The 8,344-nt window shown below is 56.3% G+C and overlaps 1 long non-coding RNA gene across 1 annotated transcript; it reads left to right on the forward strand.

The window, feature by feature from the left end:
• The first annotated feature begins 816 nt into the window (after positions 1-816).
• LOC129196483 (uncharacterized) lies at positions 817-4,520 on the forward strand. The gene is made up of 3 exons (XR_008574169.1): positions 817-951; positions 3,025-3,128; positions 4,270-4,520. It is a non-coding gene; the product is annotated as an uncharacterized LOC129196483 (long non-coding RNA).
• Positions 4,521-8,344: the final 3,824 nt, after the last annotated feature.

Here is an 8,344-nt window from a genome sequence, read left to right on the forward strand (position 1 = left end):
TGAGTGCAACCCGAGAGCTAGCAAAACCAGCGGGCAGTGAAGGTGAGGGTGCTCGGTGCTCGCTGCTGCCTGTGCCCTGCCTCCACAGAGCACGAGACCTTTCCTTTGGCGATGCCCTCGATACCTGTCATTTCTCGAGCGCCGCAGGGCTGGAAGCGCGGGCCGATGTGTGCCCGGGGCCACGCGATGCTGCCCTGGCTCCTCTCTTCTAGCTGTTGGAGGACAGCTCACACGTGGCGGCCAGGTGCCGCCCTGGCCACGCTGCACCCCTGGGTGCTGCTTTGCTCCGGCGCAGGGCTGCGGCACCGATCCCTGTTCAAACTCCTCGCTGCTCCTGGGCAGAGGCGGCCCCGGCAGCGGCGTTTGCAGAGGGTGAGCTGCCAACCTGGCCCTGCGCTGAAATTCCCATTACAGTGTCTCCAGCTAGTTCCCATCTGTTACTTCACTCACTTGATTTATCTGCCAAAGAAATTCCTGGTATAAACACAGCATTATCAGAATTTTACTCCAGACTTGGCCCCTGGATTCCCTGCCAGCTTTTGCTGGTATTGAACTTTTGCTACAGCAGCTCTTCAGTGAAAACAAACGCCTGTGGAAAGTTATTGAGGCCACGCACTGAGCTGGGGAGGCAAGGGTGCTTTGGGTCAGCCCCTGGGAAAGGCTGCGGGTGCGATCCTACACGGATCAGCTGTTTGCATCGCAGCCGGGAGGCAGCACGGCCGCTGCGAGTGCTGGGGCCACCGGGATGTTTGTTCTGGAGCACGCCAGGAAAAGGACCTGTTGCAAACGTGACCGTATTCCCCTTCCCTGTCTGCACAGATCTCCCACCGGCAGCACTCGTGGTTCAAACTGCCGCCACCGTCACAGGCAGGAGGGCCAGGTGGAGGAGGACGCGTGCTGCTGCCTGCTGCGGGCGCAGGAGCTGCTCGAGAAGATGGCTTCTGCAGGAGGGTGAGTTTGTACCCACGCGTGCGCATGGGTGCATCGCTGCTGTGCCAGGGAGGTGCTGCCAGCCCCCTCACTGCCCCGGACACATGATTGCATCCTGCTGCCCCTGCCATGGCCAGAGATTTCCGTGTGTCCAGACAGGACTCTGCTTCAGTTAGCGGGCAGATCTGAAACTGGCTGTGGGTCATGACCACATTCCCATTAACAGCTGGTCCAGGAGACGCTCGCCAGCGAGGAGCTGCATTTAATCACGCTCCCTGTTAGCACGAGGGCAGAGGCTCGTCCTTGTGAGGCTGAAGGTCACTGGGTTGATCTCACTATCGATGGCCGTAGGACAGCCCAGGCCATGCTGGAGTCACAAATAGGATTGAAAAGCCCAGTTCCCAGTTCAGTGCTGGGAGCAATACCTGTTCTCCCAGGGTGGAGTTGGAAAATTTAGCCTTAAAGTTTTTCCTCAGAGGAGTGAAACAAGAGGCTGGAAGGTCCCTGGCCCTCTCTTTCCCCCAGCCTGTCTGCAGCACTTGTCCTCCTTGCCACCTCTCTTTGGGCCTTGAACCTTTCCTGAGCCCAGCACCAGGATGCTGTCCTGGGCACGGCAGCAGCGGTGAGGATGGTGCTGCCCAGCACCAGTGTCTCTAACCCACATGCAGGAGTTGGAACTGGTCTGCAGCTCGGCGTCAGCCCGTGTAAGGGGTGAGCTGGCAGCGCGGCGCTGGAGCCTGTCCAAATTTGAGACTTGATTTTCCCTCACCTCTGCTCCTTTCCTTTGTAACTAATGACAAATCAAGCCCATTCATTAAGAGGAGGAATCTGATCTTGCAATTGAGGAAAGATCGCTTCTGAGCTATTCTTAGCTCACTAAGGAGTTGCATAAGAGGCAGATTTTGTTTTCACAACCCACCTGGCAGCCGAGAGCGCTCCTGTCAGAGGCTCTGCTCCTGCCCTGCGCTTCGGGTCCAGGCACACGGCGGGGAGTTTGCAGGGAGCCGTCTCCTGGCATCCCTGGAATCATTTCTGTTATCGGAAGGGAAGAACCAAGCAGTGCAGAAAGGAAGGGTTTGCCTTGTGCCCCTGATAACACTATTATTAATTACTGTGATAGCAGCAAGACGGCTGCCATGGCGAAAGGGCTCGATAACACTCACGGACCGATCCTTTCCTTGCAGTTCTGCAAGTTAAACGCAGGCAGCGGCGAGGGATGGGAGTCGGGGTCACAAGAGCTGTTTGGCAGAAAGGGTCACGCCTGGCAGAAAGGAAAACTGTAACTCTGGTCTTGGCTGTCTGGGGCTGCCGAAGCATCCCGCGCCCGCTGGGCAGGGCTCCCCGGCACGTCTTGCGCTGGGCATCCCGACGGACGGCGCGTGCCGGTGCGGGGCGGAGGCGTGAAGCGGGAGCCTGCCGTGGGATTGCGTGCTCTGTCGTGACCTGAGCACCTGCCCGAGGGCCGGGTCCGAGTCCGGTTTGCAGCTGATGAGAAGAGGTTGTGCTGGACAAGCCCTGAAATTCATTGTCACGCGTGGCCGTGGTCCCTGCAGGGGGATGGATGCCTTCGCCTGCGGGGGGACACGGGGAACCCGCGGGGGTGCCCGGGGAGGATGGAAACACGAACACCCCCCCCCGCAGTGCCGCAGCTCGGGCGTTCCCGGCCGGCCGGTCCCGGAGAGGCTGCGGGGACACGGCGGAGTCCGCCGGGCCCGGGAACGGCCCCGCAGCGCTACCTGCTGGCTACCGGCCCGCGGCCACCGGGAGCCCCGCGCCGGGGGCAGCCCTGCGGGGTGCGGGGTCACAGCCCTGAGGGGGTGCAGGGTCACAGCCCTGGGGGGGGACCCCAGCCCTGCGAGGGGTGTGAGGTCACATCCCTGGGGGAGGACCCCAGCCCTGCGAGGGGTGTGAGGTCACAGCGCACATCAGGAGGTGGGGGGGACGACACCTCCCTGCACTTGTGCCCCGTGTCGCCTTTCTGCTCTCTGGCTTGTTAGCATGACTTGGTGAGGGATAGTACGAGCTGGTGGGGGAGCCCCCAAAATGCTGCTTTACTGTCAAAATAATTGGGTTCTGAATTGTCTTTTTGGGCAGATGGCTTTTGAGAAGACTGGAGATGCTGGCAAGAGCCAGTGACATATCGGCTGATAAAGCAAGTTCCCAGCAAGGAGGGACCTGGGATTATCCGTCAGCCACAGGTAAAGTGGGTTTGGTTTGACCTGTGTTGTCAGCTATAGCGGGAATTTTCCTCGGTTTAACGTAAGGTCTGCCCAGAGTTAACGCTGCTCATAGATGTGCCCAGTTGTGTGTGAAGAAGGAGCTGCTTGTATCTACCAAAATATCTGCTAATGCAAATAATAACTAAAAGGGTGCCAGTGTTTTATTTCCACATGCATCTCCTGACCCCTTCAAAGGTAGGGACAAATTATTGCAGCTTGTCCCGCTGCAGGCTCTGTGTTGAGCGTGCTGGCTTTGTTCCCCCGGCTGGGATGAGGTTGCTCCAGGGATGGATCGAGTCTCTTGTACAAGGTATTTTTCAAAACAGGCCTTTTTTTTTTTTTTTTTTTTGCTAAAACAGCTGTGGGACATTTCAATGTATAAAATTATTTTTTTCCAGCTATTTTGGCAACGAGATGTTTTTAATATAGATTCCCTTCAAAACTTTAAAGAGCTTTTATCTTTTTTTCTTTCTGTGGAAGTGAAAGTCACTTCCCACTCTCATGCTCGGTCCTCTGAGCAGCGTTCCAGCTGGGATGGCTCTCCCACACCCAACTCCATCCCACTGTCAGTGCACTGTCCTCTGCTTGATCTGGGAGCCTTTCAGAGCCATAATCTGTGTTTATTCAGTGGTGCACCGTTAACCGTTCCTCACTGGTAGTCTAATGTCTGTAGGAGATAAAAACCTGCCCTTGCACGGGGAGGGTACGTGTGGGTGCACGTGTGTCCAGCCAGGTCTCTGTCCCTGTTTTCTCCAGGACTTAGTCTGAGTCTTTCTCTCCCCGCTCCTGCCCCTCCAGAGGACAGGATGGGTTCACAGGTGGGTGCCCAGGACCGGGTGCTGTGGCAAGGACACACGCCTTCCTCCAGCATCACCCCTGCTCCTTCCTCACCTCCTGCCCGCTGTGGCAGATGGTCATCGGCGAGGAGGGCCAGGGAGGGGGTGGCTCCGGGGGTCCTGCTCTTGCACGCCGATGGTGGGAAGATGTAGGCACGGGACAGGATCCCACTGCTGCTCCCGGGGGGAGACGGCCGGCGGCACAACAGTCTGCAGCCATCAGTCGTGAGCGCGAGCTCTGTGTTTGTTTTTGTAATCCCCCTTTTTTTTAATTGTGATTTTAGCGGTGGTGAAAGGTGCTGGATTGACAAGCTGTGGAGACGGAAGGGCCTCTGGACTCCGCTGAAGTTTACATTTACAAAGGACACAGAGAATAAATAGAAGACAGTGTTTAGAGTCCTCTGTAGACACTTCAGACTTGCTTATAATTCTGCAGCAATTCCATCACCTCCGAAGTGATTGATGCTCTCTATAAAGTCTTGCCTTAAAACATTTTCCTATGTGTCAGGGGAAGAAGTTTATTACACTTTACTGAAAGGGCAGGATTTGTATTGCGCTGAAGGCTGAGTCCTTCCCGGCCCCATCCCCACGAGAAAAAATAATCAGAGTGCTGGAAAAAAAAAGAGACTGACCCAAAGCACGCATGTGGGTTGTGGTTAGTCAGGTCTAATGCTGGGTGTTGAGATCGAGTTCTCCATGGGTGCTACAAACGGGGCTGATTTAACAGGTTTTCACCAAATTGTTTTCTTCTAAAAGCTTATATTTTCATTCAGTGAAAACACAAAATGCATCTGCTTTCAACAAAAAGGAAATAATATTTTTGATTAAATCACCAAACGTATAGAAAAGAGACTGCTTGGGGATGGAGCTGCTTGTGTTTGGGATCGAAATACGACAGGTCATAGGCTTTAGGTCTACATTTCTCCTGAAAAAGTTGTTTGGTTTTCTTTTTTAGTATGGAAAATTCAGGGCAAGGCATGCTTTTTCTCCCTGTGGGAGGGTATCCCCAGGCTGCGGCACCGCGGGGCTCTGCGCGGAGCTCGGTGGCCCCGAGGCACTTGCAGCGAGGCAGTGCAGGAGAGTTCGGGAGCTTGGCTGGCGCTGCAGATGTACGTTCCCCAGAGCCCGCGTTGGGAACAAGGCTTCCCTTCTCGCCCAGCTCTGCCACCCTGGCACTGCCGAGGGGCTCAGGGCAGCTGCGGGAGGGCACCCCCGATACCCCGCCGGGCTGCGGTGGTAAGCTCCCTCCTTGAAAAGACAAGGAAAAGCTGCGTAAGGAGTCGCTCAGTGATGAAATCATGCAGAACGGACATGGCGCAGTCACCCAGTTCACCTCCGAAAACGGCGGGATCCTTTGGGGATGTTAATTTTGTAAACCACCTGAAAACAGCTCACATGTTCCCCCCCTCCCCAAGACTGGCTCTCGGCCGACCCCAAAGTTTGCCCGGTGTGGCAGGAGACGTGTCAAGAGCAATGAAGAAAAATAGCAGCGTGTGCGGAACCTGTCAGAAGGAATAAATCTCCTCTGCTGCATCCCGGGCTGGGGTTTGCTTCGGGAGAAGGGCGCTGACAAATGCAGACCGATACCGCGGGGATCGCTTCCAGTCCCGTCTGATACTCATGGCGAGAGGGACGCGACCCTGGGGAGCACGAGGGCTGCGCGGGAGCATCCTCATCCCCAGCCGTGGCTGGGGCCGCCTCCCCGGTGCGGGCAGGGCAGGCAGGGCAGGCAGGGCAAAGGGGCTCCCAGCCTCTTGCCCGGCCTCTCCCTGCCTTCTGGAAGGGGAACTTAGGACTAATCCAAGTTTGCTCATTTCTACAGGGTCATAAAACTCTTAGGAAGGGCAAATACTGGTTTGGGGGCTGATCAGATTGCTGTAAGCACTCGATGCCCTTTTTTTTCCCCTCCGCCAAGCTGTGTCTCCATAAGGGACATGCCCTCCTCCAAAGCCAGAGCCTAAATACACCCGGGCTTACCCTACCAGCGCACTCTGTGTGTATCTTCGCAGTAAACATTTCAAGACAAGCACGCTCCTCGTGCGCCGCTGCCCAGCTGGGTCGCCCAGTTTGCTGGCTCCGCAGGGCTGTAAGAAGTGGGAATTTTGTTTAAAAGTGGGGAGAAACAGTGGGAAGGTTCCCTGGGTCTAATCTGGGTTCCCGAGAAGCCGTGCCCTTGCTGCCTGGGAGGGCTGAGGTGCACAGACCGCTGGAGGGGCTTCCGTGGGCACTAACGCTGCGGGAGCGCCGGGCGGTCCTTGGTGCACGTGCAGCCCCGTGTGGAGCTCCGTGCAGGTGAGCTGGACTGATGTGGGCATCAGAAGGGGATGAGGTCCACAGGCAGTGTGACCTGCCCCTGCGGGCAGCCCTGCCAGGTCCCCCCACGCCCCGCGGTGCTGACGTTCGCTAAGCTGGGGCTTCCAGCAGTTCGTTTGCCTTTAGCACGTCAATAAAATACCTGATTTCTTTAAATACTTGTTGAACAAAGTCAACCCACATTTCAAACCGAAGCACACACAAAGCCCTTTGTCACTGGCTCTGGAAATACGGAGCAGATGCTTTAATGAGGCATTGTTTTCTGAATTGCATAGTTCGGGTGCCTGGAACAACAAGCGCTCGGTGGCTTTTGGTGGTGGCGCTGGCGTCATCCTCTGCCCGTCTGGTTGCTGTGCCGGCCGTTTGCATCAACCTCGCTCCTTGTCCTGAGAAAGCCAGCCGGGGCGGGGGGTGCTGACGTGAGGCTGACGGTGCTGGTGGGAGCTGGGGCCTCTCCTCGTTCTGCAACATCACGCGGGGATGAGGGCTGCACGCACCTCCCTGCCATCTTCTGCCGTGCAGCCACAGGCACTGATTTATTGCCAGCCCCACTGGCAAGGAATTGGCTGTGTCCGCCTACATTTAATCTCCATTTTGATGTTTTAGGGAGAACCTGATGTTACTTCAGCTAATTGTCTACTAAAGACTCTGCTCCTTCCCTGCTTTCGTGCTACATTCACCTTTTTTTCTTTCCTTTCCACAATGCCCTCAGGTAAAAGACAAATTGCAACATATAAAAAATGACCCCAGTCACTTAATTTGAACCAGAGAAGATAATAACAGTCTGGATGTAGAGCTGGATTTATGCTTTTCTCTCCGAAGGAACCCCCCTCCTCCAATGATGGCTGTGGAACGGCATGAGCAGCATCTGAAGCAAATTGAGGGTAACCTTTCGTACCGCACGGATCTTCCAGCAGGGTTTGCCGATCCCAGGGACATCTGCAGGCCGCATGTTGGATTTTGGCAGCCGCTGAGCCCATTGTCAGCCAGTTCCATTGCATTAGCTGGTAATGGATAGAAAGACGCCTGCCAAGTCGGCCCATGCACGCGGAGCCACGCGTGGCCGGGAGCATCCCCGCCCTGCTCTGCCCATGGCCCTCGGCAGCGGGGCACAGGGATGGTGCTCAGGCAGCGTCCCGGGTGCTGTCGGGTGCTCGGGCAGCATCCCTGGTGCCCGCCGGTGCTCAGGCAGGATCCCTGGTGCTGTCAGGTGCTTGGGCAGCGTCCTGGGTGCTGTTGGGTGCTTGGGCAACGTCCCAGGCGGTGTGAGGCGTGCTCGCGTAAGGGTGTTTTCAGACGCGTGTCACAGTCTGCTCATCCACCCCAAAGCGCAGCGCTTGTCCTTGTCTCACCTGTCGAACTCCTGGGCTGAGCGCGGGTGTGCAGGTCCCCAGGCAGCCATCCAGGCCTGACACGGGGAGTTGCTGGGAAAGCAATTAGAGTCTCGCCCTGCCTGCTAATTCAAAGGGATTTTTTTTTTTTTTGATTGCGTCCAACAACATGGAAAAATGTGAATGATGCAGATCAGAAAGAGGAACCGGGAAGCTTAACCTCTGGCTCACGAGCTGTTGGACCAGCAGCTCGGGGATGAGAAGCCAAATGTCAGACACGTGATGCCTGTACTGCACTTCAGGGTTTAGGGTTTTGTTAATTGGTTTTTCCAAGTTTTGAGGTGGTTGTGCATCAGTCACGGCTAGGTCACTGTGACAAGCTCCCTCTTACACGCGGTCCCGGGGGAGAGGACAGACTTTCCCTGCTCCAACACCCGGTGCCAGGGCTGCAGGTTCCTCTCCAGCAGAACAGAGGTTCACTTTTATTTCCAGGGTAACACGAGAGGCAGCATCCAAGTGCTGGCCGTGCTGTTGCCTGCGAGCAGGCAGGTCCCGTACCTCTGTTTCCGAGTGGCTGGGAGGATACGGATCAGACTGTTGCAATTAGCTCTTGGCCAGCTCTGCGGCGGCTGCGCCAGTCCCTGGTAAACACCGACTGTTGGCTGCTCCTTCCCTTGCAAGGCAGCGTGCTGCAGCCCTGGATCGGCCCATAAAT

This window comes from Grus americana, chromosome 25 (genome assembly GCF_028858705.1).
Source record: "Grus americana isolate bGruAme1 chromosome 25, bGruAme1.mat, whole genome shotgun sequence".
Classification (NCBI taxonomy): Eukaryota; Metazoa; Chordata; class Aves; order Gruiformes; family Gruidae; genus Grus; species Grus americana.